Source organism: Benincasa hispida, chromosome 2 (genome assembly GCF_027475165.1).
Source record: "Benincasa hispida cultivar pf3 chromosome 2, pf3_genome.v1.1, whole genome shotgun sequence".
Lineage (NCBI taxonomy): Eukaryota > Viridiplantae > Streptophyta > Magnoliopsida > Cucurbitales > Cucurbitaceae > Benincasa > Benincasa hispida.
This window is the reverse complement of record NC_143479.1, coordinates 59,757,757-59,774,299: the sequence shown is the minus strand read 5'-3', so window position 1 is coordinate 59,774,299 and position 16,543 is coordinate 59,757,757. Positions and strand designations below refer to the sequence as shown.

General features: G+C 36.5%; 1 pseudogene; it reads right to left on the bottom strand.

The window, feature by feature from the left end:
• Nucleotides 1-3,785: 3,785 nt before the first annotated feature.
• LOC120070659 (beta-galactosidase 7 pseudogene) lies at nt 3,786-6,227 on the bottom strand (annotated as a pseudogene).
• Nucleotides 6,228-16,543: the final 10,316 nt, after the last annotated feature.

Genomic DNA, 16,543 nt, shown 5'->3' with positions numbered 1-16,543 from the left:
ATTTCATGAGTTATTTAATGTAGTTTGTAATGTTAAATATATGAGATTGAAAAAGCATGATGCATGAAATTACTTAGGTAAATATAAAGAGTTATATTTATTAATGCCTTGTGTATGCTTGTTTGATTTTCATGAATTGATTGATCTAAGTGTTATATTATTAAAGTTGAAAATCAATTTGCATTGAGCATGACACATCCATAATATAATATAATTGTTATATTGAAATCACGAAATGCATGTCATACGATTTTCTAATTAATTAGAATTTTACTGTTAATTAATTAGACCATAGAAAGTATGATTATAAGGCTAATAATCAATTTTCTAATAGTTAAAAAATTAATATTAGTAACCATCAACTTATAATAAAAAGTTGCATGTAAACAGGAACTTAGGAAACTGGAATTAATTTTAAAATGCTTAAAATTAATTAGTCCTTAGGTAACATTAATTCTAATAAGATTAGAACTAAGTCCTATTTTTTTTAATAGATTAAAAATATGAATAAGTAGGAAAAACGGGACTTTAGGTTATAAGGGAACTCTACCTGTGAAGTTCTGTTTAGACTGGGGGTATTTAAGATGACAGTTTACAGAATATCTCCTACTTAGGAATTGACCGAAACTTGAGTTGAATGAACCTTAATTCCGTTAGCATGTATTATCACTAGGTTAATTAAATGGTTTAATTCAACTAGAACATCAAAGTAAAGACCATATTATAAGAGATATAATAGGCATAGACTTTGATAGATTCATTAGTCGGAATTTAACTACGCATAATAAAACCCTAAACCAGTAGAACACTTTAGTGGGAGAAAAATGGTATATGTGATATATCAATTTTTAGCTCTCACGTCCTTAAGAGTTCACACCGTGAGATCCATACTCGACTTTATGTCGCCCTGGGTACGGCCTCCCTTCAGAAAGTGTTTGCATGGGTCAATACCAAGGTGAATAGGAAAAGTGTTCATAGTAAGTGGGAGAAGGACACGTGTCAACGTATCCTACAATCTTCTCCATTAGGTTGCATCATGAGATTCCTATGATTCGCTTGTATGTCATCTTGAAGCAACCACCCCTTCGAAGGGTCTGATCATAGAATTCAGAATAATGCAAATTTTATTACTTGATAGGGTTTCTTAGGTTAATTTTCAATAGTTGTCTTTCCTTACAGTAGCCTATTAAAGCATACCTCTAGGATCTTCAAATGGTAGTGTCACACTTAAGGGATGAATTAAGTTAGTTAATGAATCATTGGTTGCAAAAACGATAGCTAAGAACTATAGGAATAAGAGTTATTCTTGTATTAGTAATTAGCTGAGATTGTCTCAATTCAGGGGAGGTGTAACTGATCACCCTTCGGTGGTTATTGCTCTAAACCTCTGAAGTACCGTTGCAAAAACTATATCAATAGTTAAATTAGGGTTCTTTAATTGTTTGTTTTCGCTGAATTGATTGGATGCTTGTATTTTGTGTAATAGGTTAAAGAAAATATAACTAGTGCAATCAATTATTTGTTATTCTTTTCAGTATGTCCTCCACAATTATATCCTTGCTAAAGAATTAAAAATTAACCGATGAAAACTATGCGATATGGAAATCTACCTTAAACACGATTCTGGTCATAGATGATATGTGGTTCGTCTTAATGGAGGGGTGTCCTCCAATCCTTGCTCGAAATGCATCATAAGCAATGATGGATGCTCATGATCATTGGACAAAGGCCAATGACAAGGCCTGAGTTTTTATCTTGGCAAGTCTGTCTGAAGTTCTTACGAAGAAGCATGAGGTCATGATTACAACACGTCAAATCATGGAGTCCCTTCAGGAGATGTTTGGGCTACCATCCACTCAGATCTGGCACGAGGCCCTCAAGTATGTATATCATGTGCGAATGAAGGAAAGCCAATCGTTGAGACAACATGCTCTTGACCTGATGGTCCACTTCAATGTCATTGTGATAAAGATGCAGTCATAGATGAGCAAAGTCAAATGTCCTTTATTCTGGAATCTCTCTCAAAGTTTCCTCTAATTCCACAACCATATGGTTATGAATAAAATAGAGTACACCATAATTACCCTCTTAATTGAGTTACAAACTTATCAATCTCTTATGAAAAGTAAGGGACCGATAGAAGAAGAGGCAAATGTTGTCCATTCCAAAAATTTTCATAAGGGTTCATCCTCTGAAAATTACTTTGTTCCCTTATCGTCTGGTTCTAAGAAGATTCAAAAGAAGAAATGAGGGAAGAAGAAGGCTCCTACTGCTGGAAAAGGCAAGGGCAAGGCAAAGGTGGCCGACAAGGACAAGTGCTTCCATTGCAATGTGGATGGTCACTAACAACGAAATTGCCCCAAGTACTTTGTTGAGAAGAAGAAAGAAAAATAAGGTAAATATGATTTATTGGTTTTAGAAACCTGTTTAGTAGAAAATGACCATAATGCCTGGATACTTGATTCAGAAGCCACGGATCATGTTTGTTCTTCTTTACAGGGAATTGGTTCCTCCAACAGCTTGAGGAGGATAAAATGACACTCAACGTTGGAATGGGAGATGCCATTTCAGCTCGTTCAATGAGAGCTTTGAAGTTTTTTTTTTTTTTTTTTTTTTTTTTTTTTACAAATAGATATTTGTTTTTAGAAAATTTATATAATGGCCCTAAAATTAAAAGGAACCTTGTACTATTTCATTTTTACTTGAACGGATATACTCAATTTCCTTTTCTATTGATGAAGCTTTCATTATGGAAAACTGTGTACTTATTTGTTCAACTAAATTATAAAACAACTTGTATGTGTTAAGACCAACTGAAGCAAAAACACTATTAAATCATGAGTTGTTTAAAATTGCTCACACTCAAATGAAAAGGCAAAGAATTTCTCAAAATAACAATAATATCTACCATTGGCATTTGAGATTAGGTCACTAAATCTCCTAGGATCGGGGATTGGTAAGCAATGAACTTCTAAGTAAGTTAGAAGATGATTCATTACCTCCATGTGAATCCTGTCTTAAGGGAAAGATGACTAAAAGGACTTTTAGTGGAAAAGGTTATAGAGCCAAAGAGTCCTTACAGAGTGTACATTTGGATCTTGTGGTCCAAATAAAGTAAAAGCTCTAGAAGGATACGAATACTTCATCTCTTTTATAGATGATTAATTAAGGTATGATTACTTATACCTAATGAAACGATTGTTTTTATTTCATTTACGAAATATAATATTTAAGGATTGATATAAAATTAAGTGTTTTATCATTTCAATCTCCTAATAAGTCTTCGCTACATGATCACTTGAAACTCCTTTTTCAAGGTTGCAATATATTTGTATAGAAAGGCATATAGAGTCATTTTCATTTTATTTCAAATAGTTGCATCTTAATTGGATTATTCTATATCGCTACGTGATTGTTTGAACTTTTTGTTCACCAATAACTTTTTCTATCAATGTGCTTATATATATGAACACATATATATTCCTTTCATCGAATCATCAATGCATAGTAGTTTTATATCTTTTGTAAACACCATAAAAACATATTTCATAATTTTATCAAGTTATCATTTCATCATGTACTATTTTTCCCTTTTTTCACCAATCATGTTGTTTGATGTTAGGTAATTTATATGAAGCACAAAAACTTTTCGCCAATTTGAAATGTTTAAGGAGAAGAAAAGAGTGTTGAGAAGTTTTCATATGTACCAGGAAAAGAAAAGAAATAAAATACTTTATTCGCAAAAAATAATATTTACTATACATAAAGAATGTATATTACACCACTCAATTCTTTGAGCATAGTGCTTGAACTGCCAATTGTGTAGATAAATTGGTAGCATCGCCTAATCCAAATAACTTTCCAGATACATCAAATGAACAATTTTTCATACCAATGCAAGCCTTTTCCACCAAAAGGGTGATGTTTCTCACATCCCATGAGCCTTTCTTAAATGAACTACATTTTTCCTCTGGATTTCCTTAGCTAGCAAATTGGATTTCTGAGATGATATGCCCCCTTGGCAAGACAACTCTAATGTGCTTCCTTCATTAGCATTTCCACATATAGTTCCTATAGTGATGGTTTGAACTGAGACTTGTTGAATATTTCCACCAATTTCTTCAAACAAAACCAGCGTATTTGTGTCATCTGATAAAAACGATCTTGGAATGTGATACCATCTTTGGGAAGGAGTGCCACAATATTCGACGCATTTGCTGGGGACATATGCACCTTTGTAGTCACAGGTAGCACTGCAACTATCACTGCTAACAATGAAAGAAGGCCAAAAACAGCCTATATTTTGTCCATTTACCCAAGCCTGGCCTTTTCCCATTCCTTGCATGTCCAATGTTACAGGGTCAATTCCTAAAGGTGTCTTAAAGCTTGTTTTGTACCATGTCATTCTCCTTCCAATAGATTTTTTATTTAATGCGCTCCAATTTGTTCTCAATGAGAACATCAGGTTGTAAAGTTGTTTCATTGCTCCACTTAATCCAAGCTTATAAGACCATAAATTTGATGACAAATCAGTTGGGACATTTCCATCTCCAATTAGATAAATGGGACCTCCATCAATTCCAATTGGTATCGTGTCATAAAATGCATCGTAATTTTTCAGTCCTACTATGGTACTCAAAAGGGTAATGGTATTGGTTCCTGGTTTTAATAGAATGGGTTTCTCAAATACAAAACTCTGGCCATTTTTTTCCTATTTCAACCTAATGTACCTTTTATTCACAAAGGCGTGAAGTACATGACCCTTTTTATTCACTTAGAGAGTTACATTTTGAAGTGAAGATGTAGCATTGCTGTCAACATTCGTCATGTACCACAAATAATCGTTGAAATCAACAGTGGTTCCTTTTTGTTCCAAAAAAAGGTTTGCCTTAAATGTACCCTTTCCTTGTAGAGTGTCTCTCATGGGCTCCGGAGCCCAAACCCACAATAGTTGTGCATTTTCCTTCTCATTCTGCACCTTCACAAACATAGATGTTTGAAAATTGTTCTTTGCAGTGTTAAAAGCCTCTTTGTTGCAACTGTTAAGAATGCTCACGGACCAAGATGGTACAAAATACTTTCCATCTGCCTGTAAATTTATGGTAGCATCATTGTTGCCATCTATGTTGCTCAGAAAGCAAAACCTCTCCCTTGTTTTTAGGTTAGAGAATTTCGTTAAAGTGACATAGCTACCAAACTTTTGGTCTGAGTGGGTTTCGTTAGTGAGAATTTTCTCTCCCGTTTTGATAGATGCATGGTGTTGTTTAAGATGTCCTCATTTGGGTTGATTCAAGTTTCCATATTCATCAAGTGGGGCATTGTAATCGTAAGACGTAGTGATGAATGGACCTCCTAAGGTTCTTCCAAAGTTGGTACCTCCATGATACATGTAATAATTGTTAAACATGCCATTAGATTGGACAAATCTTTCCACTGAAAAGGCTACGTCTTCTGCACTTCTATAAGGGTCTTTGTCGCCCCATTTCTTGAACCATCCCACCCAGTTTTCAGTAAACATTTTTGGGCTCTTATGATTGTTAGGACTAAAGTTATCATTGTAGGGCATCACTTTGTTGGCACATGATCCATGGAACACCAATATTGAGAGATTCAGCCATTTGAGCGCACCAGTTGATATATGCTTTTTCTGCATTTCCATATGGTGTCGTCACGTTTCCATACTCATTCTCAATTTGAGCTAAGATTATTGACCCTCCTTGTGATGCAAAAAGGTTGGCTTGTTTACACATATTCACTATCTTTGTTTTGAAAGTTTGTATTTCGTTCTTATAGACTTGATTTTCAGTTCAAAGTTGAATTCCTGGCATATTATGCAACCATATTGTAAAGCCTCCGTAGTTCCACTCGGCACACACGTAAGGAACAATCCTCATTACAACATATAGGCCAGCATCTTGAACGAGTTGGAAGAATTTGATAAAATTCAGATGTCCAGAGAAATCGTATTTTCGTCGTTGAGGTTTGTGGTGATCCCAAAAAATGTATGTCTCGATCGCATCAAGTCCACCATCTTTAGCTTTTTGAATAAAATCAGGCCACATTGCTTCGATGCTGCATGGATAATGAATTGACCCTGAGAAGATAACTCGTCATTCACCATTGATATTTATGCCATTTGAATCATAGGAGATATTGTCTCCTATACAAAAAGAAATGAAACATAAAGATGCAATGAGGGTATAAACAAGCCATCGAAAGTTAAACATGGTTGAATCTCCAATTCTATGGTTGGCTTATTCGCATTTGTCTTGATCAATGTGTTTATATAAGAAAACATTGTGATTAAGGTGAGAGTTCTTTTCAATCTATATTTGAACTCTATTTGTTGATGGATTCTAAAATAGACATATTGTTAATGAATTTAACTTTCCAAGCTTTATATGTATGGGTTGCTTCTGTTAAATTTTGAAAATATTGTTCGGCCTTATCTTGGAATAACTTACAAACCAATTAAATATAACATAAGAAAATTTTGTTTTACACAACATGGTTTTGTTCATTCATTTTCCATCTTTGGTTTGAATTTGTAAGACATCGACCTCTTTTAACTAATATAGTGTGGATAATAAATTCAATTAGAGTAGAAGTTGAGTTGGAGTACCATGTCACCTAGTTGTCCTAATTCTCCCGGAGTCTCGTTGTTTGTAATTATACACATTGTTTATGAATAAAATAATTGTTATTTCATTATGGCATTTACTCATATCCAATAAACAAAGCTCCATGGTTATCTTATATAAACTTAAGTATGTATATGAGATATACAAATGGATCATGCCTTAAGTGATAACCTAAATAGGTCTATGGTATAAGGATTAAGGAGGGATTCTTGATCCTTGTGACACAATGGATACGGCCTGCTTTGTAGAGGTTTGCAAGTATTTCAAACTACTACAGATGGTAAATCCTGGCCATTCATGTAGAGACATTCGAGCGAGGGTGTCCTATACAAAGAATTTGTATAAGATCAGACCACAAGATGACTAGACTCTGTATATAACATCGTTGATACTGGAAACTTACATCTCACCTAAACGACCATAGGTGACACACCTCAATCCTGAGTGTTTTGGGAACTCTTGCCTTTGAGGGTGGTCCTTTGATTAGTATGGGTAAGAATGGCCAGATTATCAACTCAATATGCCTACCTTTTTGGGAACTTGTCTTATTTGGGAGCTGGGAACTCAATACACAAGATGGAATCCATTTCTTCCCCGAAGCAGGGGTAAGTAGATAGATTGCTCCCTTAAGGGCTGATTCCGAGGTTTGAACATAGTGGCCACAGCTTCTCTTTGGAAGAGAAAACTCGGTCATAGTAGAACTGTGACTTATGTTCATTAGAGGGATCAGTGGTACTTAATGAGTTAGATGTAAATACAGGGGCATAACAGTTATTGACCGAGTTGTACTTACGAGCGATCTATAAAGGGTTGTCGCACTTTTAATTGGTTAAGATGGACACATAATATATCTATAGTAAGAAGAGTTCAGCTGTCGATCTTTAGTGGAGTGTCTGGAAGTTAACGGATGGTGGATCCCGTGACTAAAGAGTTTAGTCAGTTATTCATGTACCATTGGAGCTTCGAGCTACAGGTCCATAAGGTCCCCTTAGTAGCTCAATGGATTCAAGCTGAGGATCAGTTCTTGGTGTTGATTTGAAATGTTTAAATTGATAAAAGGTAATTCGATTATATATGATATGATCAGTGTGGTGTGGTGTATGAGATACATCTAATAGAAGATTAATGTAAATAAATTTTACAATAAGAGCCATGGAATAAAAAAGGAGTTATGGTTTGTATTGGGGTTGATGCCCTAAAGTCTCGTGTCCTGTAGTTTGTAAACAGTTTGTACGAACACTTGTGTTGTATAATATATGATATTTACTTTACATCTTGTTTTTTATCAGTTGTATGTTTTATTTGCTTTACCACAAAGTAATAAACATAAAATTTTTGGTTATCTATATATAACTTAAGCATGTATGTGGTGACATACAAGTGGATCATGTCTTGAGTGATAACGAAAATGGTCTGTAGTATATGGATATAGGAGGGAAACCTTATCCTGGTAACGCTATGGATGTAGCCCACTTTGTGGAATGGTCATAAGTGTTGAGGACATGCGAGTGGGAGCGTCCTATAAAAGGGTTTGTATAAGACCAGACCAAGAAGTGTTAACGTCTCACCTAAACGACCATAAGTGACACGACCTCAATCCTGAGTGAGTTGGGAACTCCTGCCATTGAGGGCGGTCCTTTCATTTGTATGGGTGCGAGTGGCCAGGTCGCCGATTCAAACCTACCATTTTGGGGATTCGTCTGATTTAGGAGCTGGGAACTCAACTACATAAGAAGGAATTCACTCCTTCCCCGAAGTAGGGGTAAGTAGATAGATAGCTCCCTTAAGGGCTGATTCCAAGGCTTGAACGATGTGGCGCCACACACCTTCTCTTGGTCTGAGAGGTGTTCACACATAGTTGGACTATGTTGTATATTTCATTAGAGAAATCGGTGGTACTTAAGGAGTGAGATGTAACTACAAGGGCAAAACGGTAAATTGGCCCAACTATACTTATGAGCATCTGTGAAGGGTCATCGTACTCATGATTGGTTATATCCGATGGACACAGAAATATATTTGTGGTAAGAAGAGCTTAGTTGTTGGTCTTTAGTGGAATGACTGACAGTTAATGGATGGTGGATCTCGTGGCTAAAGAGTTTAGTCAGCTATTCACGTACCATTGGAGCTTCGAGCCACAGGTCCATTAGGTCCCTGGGTAGCTTGGATAAAGTCGAGAATCAGCGTTTGGGTCAGTTTGAAATGTTTAAATTGACAAGAGGGAGTTCGATTATATATGATGTAAGCGAAACTAGTTAATTATATATGATATAATTGACTAAATGTATGAGATACATTATTTTGGAGGAAATTAAATATAGATATGATTTATATCAAGTAGAGGAGAAATTATTATAGTAGATACATGATATCAAACTATATGGTAAGAATATAATATGATTATATTCATTAATTATTAAATTGGTTAATTATAGATAATTGGCCTAAAACTTCTTTCGGTCATGCGTTAGTGGGAGAATACGAAGTCAGTTATTGTAACCGAAGAATAAAACGAAAATTTGTTTCATTTTGCCAAAGTTCGAAAAATTCGCTATCGGTGTGAAAACGTAACGATCGCCTAGCTTGAGAGCCTATACGATAGTCACTCATCATCTAAACGATTGCATACCAGCGCCTAAATGATCGCACGCCCGTCCTTAAACGATCGCATCGCGTGCCAATTTTTCTAAACGATCATCTACCATTTATTAAACGATTTCTTAGTAAAACCTACATGATCATGTAGCTTCTTCTAAACGATAAGCACACAGCTATACAATAGCCCTTTCTCTCCCACTTGCTTATCATCTGCACGATTTATCTTTTCTCCGACCTCTACCAAATTCACCAAAGACCACATTTTGGATTCTCACTCCGAGAATACCAAGGGCTCCATTTGGTGGTGTCGTCCCTGCTGTTTTCTTGTTCGTGACTGTTCGTAATGCTGTCGTTCATGTAAACAATCCTGCTGTTGCAGCCGATTGGTTTGCTGGGTGATAGAGTTCGCGTAGAGGTCTTCTGCTACGTCTGAGTTCAATGTTTGCAGAGGGTCTTCGACTAGTATGAGAACTCTTTCCTTTGTATTTTATTGTTCGAAGCATGCCTTTAATTAATGTTAATTTGCATAACTATCTGTTAGAATGTATGTGTTGTATTTCGATCACGATGAAATCGGAGAGATTTGAACACACTCATGGATGCTCTTCGTTAAGAGATCCTTCAGTTTGTATGTTTCATGAGATGAAATATTAAAACTATAGGTTATAAATATAGTATGATAAGTTGGTTATCATTTATAATTATAATAATATTACTTATTGGATAATTATCTATTTTTCTCTAATAATCAATTGAGTGGGAGGTTATGGGTGGTTTCATGGTAACCTTGAAATAAAAGGAAAAATGTTTTCCTAATTTTAAAATGATTTGCAAAGTTGTTTTATTTGAGATTTCACTCTCAGTAATTACTCACGGATAGTTGTCAAGTAAATCAGATTTACTAAGAGACAGCTTGGAATTAGCTAAACGATCGTGGAGTGTTCTTACCAATAGACATTCAGCTAGACGACGAGCTAAACGATCACATAGCTTTTGTTAGATGATCGCATAGCTTTTACTAAACGATTGGGCATCGACCTATACGATAGGTTGTTTCATCTCCCACTTGCTCATAATTGTTCTTTCTCCGGTTTTCTGCCTCTAACCAAGTCCACACAGAGCCCATCCTTTGGATTCTCACACTGAGAATACTGAGGTAACATTTTTGGTGGTGTCATACTCAACTCGACACAGTAGAGGTTCTGTGGAGGCTGTTCACGGTGTTCGGGGTGTTCGTGACCTTGGCGATCGCTTAGTTCGAGTTCGCTGTAATCGTGCAGTGTAGCGGTCGTGTTGGACGAATGTTCTCTGTTGTTGTGTTGCTGTGATCGAGCGTTTATGATCAAGGAACTTGAAGATGAGTCTTCAAAGGTTTGTCAATTCCTTCCCTTGATCATGTAGCAAAGCATGCTGTAATTTCTATTTTGTGCATAACCGTTTGTTTTCGTTTGTGATTGTAATTGTAATGTTCATATACGATTGAAATTTGGAAAGATCCTTCCGCTGCTCATGGAAATCCTCGTGTCCAAATTTCTTCAATGTGAGGCCCGTGGTATTTTATGGATGAAAAGTGAGGATGGGTTGATTTCAAGGGCTCATTTAACTACTTAATTCTCATCACTCAAACTCTCCAAAATCCTTTTCTGCACTATAAGGTCTAACTTAGATACTTCTTTTGAAAGTCTTTGACATTTTTACGAAATATATTTTATCATGTGGTAAAATTTTAATTATTCAAACAAGAGTGTCCATTATCATACCATCGTAAAAGAAAATTATTATATTTTGGAGAAGGTTCTTTGGAAGAATGGTTTTTTTTTTTTTAAGGCATGGAGATTTCATGAATGTTTTTTGAAAGTGAGAAGAAAATTGTTTAAAAAACTTGAATGTAAACAACCTTATGTTCAAAGAAAACAAACAAAAAGCCAAATATGGCATGGATTTTTGGAACGATTCGTTAAACTAAAAATCATTTAAAACTAAAGAAAATAACAAAATAGGATAAAAGAGAGACATATCAAGTGAAGGAGATCAATTTTGGGGACAAGACCATGTGAGGATGTGGGAACATAATAATACAAGATGGATTTTAGTCTTTCCCGACTGTAGAGTAAGTAGATGAGTGTTCCCTTAAGTGGTGTCTTCAAGACTTGAACATAGGGTCTCACCCTCTCACTGGCCCGAGAGGGGTTTATGTTTGATAGTTGGACCATAAACAGGTTGTTCATTGGATGAGCACTGATACTTAAGGATATAGAGGTAATCTAGGGGTAAAATAGTAATTTTTACCCAGTTGATGTTATAAACACTTATGAAAGACTAACTTGCTGTGATTGGTCTATATCCATGGACACAAAAATATATCTGTCGTGAGATGAGTGCTGCTGTGGTTCTTAGGTGGAGTGTAACCACTGTTAACGAATATTAAATATTGTGGTTAATGAGTTTAGTCAATTAATCTCATATCGTTGGAGCTTTTGATCTGTAGGTCCATAAGGTCCTCTTCTTAGCTCGTAAAGGGTATTGAGGTAATTATACCTTGAATAGAGTTTGAAATGTTGAAATACACTTAGGGAAATAGAATAATGTATAATGATACATGATGACATGCAGAAATGCATGCCATCTTAGGCCTTTTATTTAGAATTATGAAGGCTATTAAGCAAAATACGCTGTAATTATATTAGGAATTCATGAGAAAATGATCTTGTGTCGTTCGACATGATGAATCTCGGCTAACCCATTATTATGTGTTATTATGCGTTCAATGTTCTATTTTTGTAGCTAACGTAGGAAGTGGACACAAACGCGGAAGCCGGACTACCGCATAGACGACCGCATACGGAGAAACTCTCCATCGCAAAGGCAAACGCGTTCAATCAAAGCATGGGTGTTGCGGTAATCAATCGCATGCGTCCATCGCATGGGAAGTTGCGCTCATCAAGCGATTGCGGTCATCGTGTCGAAGTTGCGGTATTCAGCAAATGCGGTCACTAAACGATTGCGGCTACATGATAACTGATAACGGGCAGAAATGCACGTTATTACATTGCTAAGTTATTAAACAATGAAGGTATGCGTTGATGAAATATGTTAGATTGCATCCAAAAAGCATTAAGTTTATAACATTGCAGTCGCATGCGTCTATCGCATAGAAACAGTTAACTTTTATGTTTTTATGCAGAATATGCATTGACGCAAGGCGAAAAGCGCGATCACAAGAAATCAACGAACGAGCACAACATTACCGCAAGGCTTTGCAGTGATTTGTGCTCGCAAACATCTGCTCAAAAAGAATTTCTGTTTACAGCCGGTGCAAATTGGTGGGCACATCTGGGTGAAAGGCATAATTAAACACGATGGGACAGAAAGATGATGACGATCGAATCTGAATTAAGTTGACAAGCCGCTAACGATAATATGTACACTCAGCTTTTCAGTGACAAATATTCGGCGCATCAGTCAGAGAATTAAAGCCATCCCATCTATGCAATCATAAGAGAGAAGCCGCCTTCACCCCAGAAGCTCTATAAATACCGAAGGCATCCTTCAAAAAAGGGGTTAACAAGTTCACTTGTTCACTGATTTAGGAGCTTTTGTTGTGTTCATAGTTTTCTTTTATTTTTAAGGCGGAGCAAGGGAAGAGTAGAGACGCCGGAAGATCGCTCAGTACAACTCGAGAAAGAACCCGGAGGTGTAAAAACAGAGTGCAGGCCGACTCTCGCGAGAGCAAGATTATCTTTTGAACAAGAGTAGAAAGATAGTGTAAAAGCCTGGGAAGCAAGAGATTGTTACCAGGCTTTTTATTCTCTTCTTGCATTGTTATTTTGTACTTCAACTTTATATTTATACAATGGAAGTTCTTATTCTACATCTGTTCACTCTCTTGGCACGCATGAGTAGCTAAACTTGTCGAATGGGTTGAGAAGAACTATGATTGCGATTATCTTGTGTTATGTTGTGCCAAACATCCCTTTAGAGCTATGAGAGAGAGAGTCTAAAGAAAAAACCTAAGACTTGAGAGAGCTAGGTTAGAATCTAGACTCGACAGAACAAGATTTAAACTGCATAAACAAGAGATAGGGACTTAGAGATAAGCTCTATTTGCCAACCTTCATCGTATGCATCCTAGAGATAGGAATGATATTATGTGATCGCCATATTTTTGTGTGTGTATTTTGAAAATTACCATGCTAAACATGCTTAACTTTGGAGTTCTTATAATTGAGCCACCGAAAAGGAAGGTGCACCTTGTTGGTATAGGTAGTAACTTTCAATTCTTTTAAGTCTTTCTTGACCGTACTTTCATGTCCTTAGGATCCCTCTCATTCAGATGTGATATCGGTTCATTCATGTACCCCTCCTGAACTCGGGTCGTTACATGTCCACCAGCTTCTGCTTGGTTCGTCCCCGAACCACATCTTACTAGGAGAGGTTCCGCTCTGATACCAACTGTAACGACCCGACCCCCTAGGAGTTAAGTTAGGCCGTTACTAAATACATGCATGCATGGAACTCAAAACGACACTCTGTTATGGCGAAATAAATGCTAATTAAATAAGATAAGTTCAAAAGACTTTCATTAAATTCAAATATTAAAACGATAATAGGGTATCCAGAAATCATAAAGGATAGTAAATAATCTAAAAAACGATTCTTAAAAGTAAGTTTTAAACATCAAAACTAAAAGTTAAGAGAAACATGAAAAGAACTTTAAATTTCATTATGCGGAATCGTAAAAACTAGTCCCAGTGGCTTGATCACGAATTTCGCTTGTCCATCGCCAGTGCATCTCATCTATAACACCCCAGGCCCAGGATTCGGACCAGAATTCAGAATCCGAATTCGGCATCTGATGGCCCCGACATTCCTTTACGTCCCCCGCGACCTGGCTACGTCATCCTCATTTGCCTTGAATGCTTTTTAGAAGTAAAAGTTGTCCCTACAAACGAACACGAGTCCTTTCAGCATGCTTTGTCCTCACTCACATGCATCCTAGAAAAATTTCCAAGAGATCACCCAATATAGGATTGCTCCAAGCAAAGCACACTTAACTTTGGATTTCTTATGGTTGAGCCACCGAAAAGGAAGCTGCACCTTGTTGGTATAGGTAGTAACTTTCAATTCTTTTAAGTCTTTCTTAACCATACTTTCATGACCTCAAGATCCCTCTCATTCATATGTGATATCGGTTCATTCTTGTACCCCTCCTGAACTCGGGTCGTTATATTTACACTTGGATTTAACTGAGAAAACTTGAGTGCTCAACGGATTTTCATCATCGCATTTCATCCATAATTCCACATCATAAAACAACGCATCAATAACGAATAATAGAGGGATCAACGCAAGGCTGGTGGAATGAATGCATCAACATACATCTCGGGAAAATCAAAAGCTGATGTTGACATTTCACCTACCACGCTGTTAGCAGCAAAGATTATGAAAGGACTAATACGTCGCGAATGTCAAAATCAGAGCAGTCCATTAATGTTGTCGGCGATCCAAGCTCTATATAAAAAAGTCGATGAGCAGAATTTCAAATCATCTAGAGTTATCCCTGTGATCCAGAAAAATGTGTGAGAAGAAAGCTTGAGAGTTCTTCATCTCCTTCCTCCATTCCGAGTGATGATCGGAGCCTTCGACCGGAGTTAGATCTCGGGAGAGTCATCTCCACCGCCCATCCATGGCACCACTGGCAGCCTTGACGCACATCCGCTGGAAATAAGTCATTGCTTCCAGCCGGTCATTTCATTTTCTCTTCTTTTCTTATATTGTGTTGTATTACATTTGATGATTAAGGAATTAATACATTATGTATTCAATGCAGTTCTGTGTTTCCTTCAATTCCATCCCCATCCTTCTCTACTTAGCATCCTTAACTTTCATTTCATCACTTAGTGATATTGCTAGAGTATCGCATACTTAGTCATGTGGATTAGAGATATGAAGCATGTAGCAAACCACCGAGAGGTGTGCGTTGTGCGAATGTGTGAGAAAATCTTATTTTCTTAGTGTGAAGCTGTAGCAACGCCTGTCTATAGGCTAACACAATGCTTGTCTATGAGTAAAGTCAGCAACAACCAACTGCCCGGAAGGGTAAGTGGTTGGTCGCATTAAGCAATGTAAGCTATTGTTCACTAGAGATAGGAATAATCTTGCGTCAGCCAAGTTTGTGTGGTTACCTTGTCTTATGTATGCGCCCATCATACTTTAGAGCTACTCGAGAGAGAGTCTAAAGAAAGAACCTAAGACTCGAGAGAGCTAGGTTAGAATCGATGCTCGAGAGGGCTAGATTAGGTTTGCATAAGTAAGAATGGAGATTTAGGAATAAGCTCCGTTTGCTATTACACAACGTATGCACTCTACGGAGAGGACAATGGCTGCGTCCAGAAAGTAGGATATGGTGGTTGTATGCGGTCATCTCGACCCTTATGCATACACATCGCATACTTCCTAGGTTTAGGCTTTTAGTGTGTGTAGCATGATTGCATGGCTTACGTTGACTAAGGTTGCCCTTGCAGTCACTCTTAAGGGTTGCAATGAAGACATCTCCACATTTTATCTATTTTTACATCTATTTACTTCCTGTCAATAGTTGTCGTATCTCTACCTCTCATTCATATTCTCATTGTGTTGTCTGTTAGTTAGGAGTAGGAGTAATGTTAGCTTAGCAACCCCTCCATCATTCTTTTATTCAACCGCCGCATGCACATGACCTCATTCATCTAGCTACAAGTCCCTGAGTTTGACCTTGGATCACCCGAGAAACTTGCATTCACGTTATACTTGGCGTGAGCGACAGAAAACTTGTAATAGGAACGCATGGTCATCGCATACATCTGTTAACTCATAGTCATTCCAACGCATGACCACCGACGCATGATAATCAACGCATACATTAAGAACATGCATTGTATATTGAATCCACGGAATTTTAGTTATCAAGTCCTTGGCGATTTGGTAATCAAAATTTCCGTCATCAATATATTATAATATAAAGTTTATATTTTAATTAAACTTTATAATATGAATTTAATTTTGGATATGATTCAAAATTAATTTGTGAGAGAATTAAATATTTTAAAAAGTTCAACTATGAATTTAATATGAATTGTATTCATATTTCATATTAAAACTATAGGTTAATATTAATGTGTATCAGATGTACATTAAAATCATAGGTTATGAGAGAAATACAGGTGAATATGATTCAAATTTAGGCTAAATTGAATATTTAATATTTAATTTGACAATTAATTAATTGGAGAATTAACTAATTATTTAACTAAATTAAATTATAT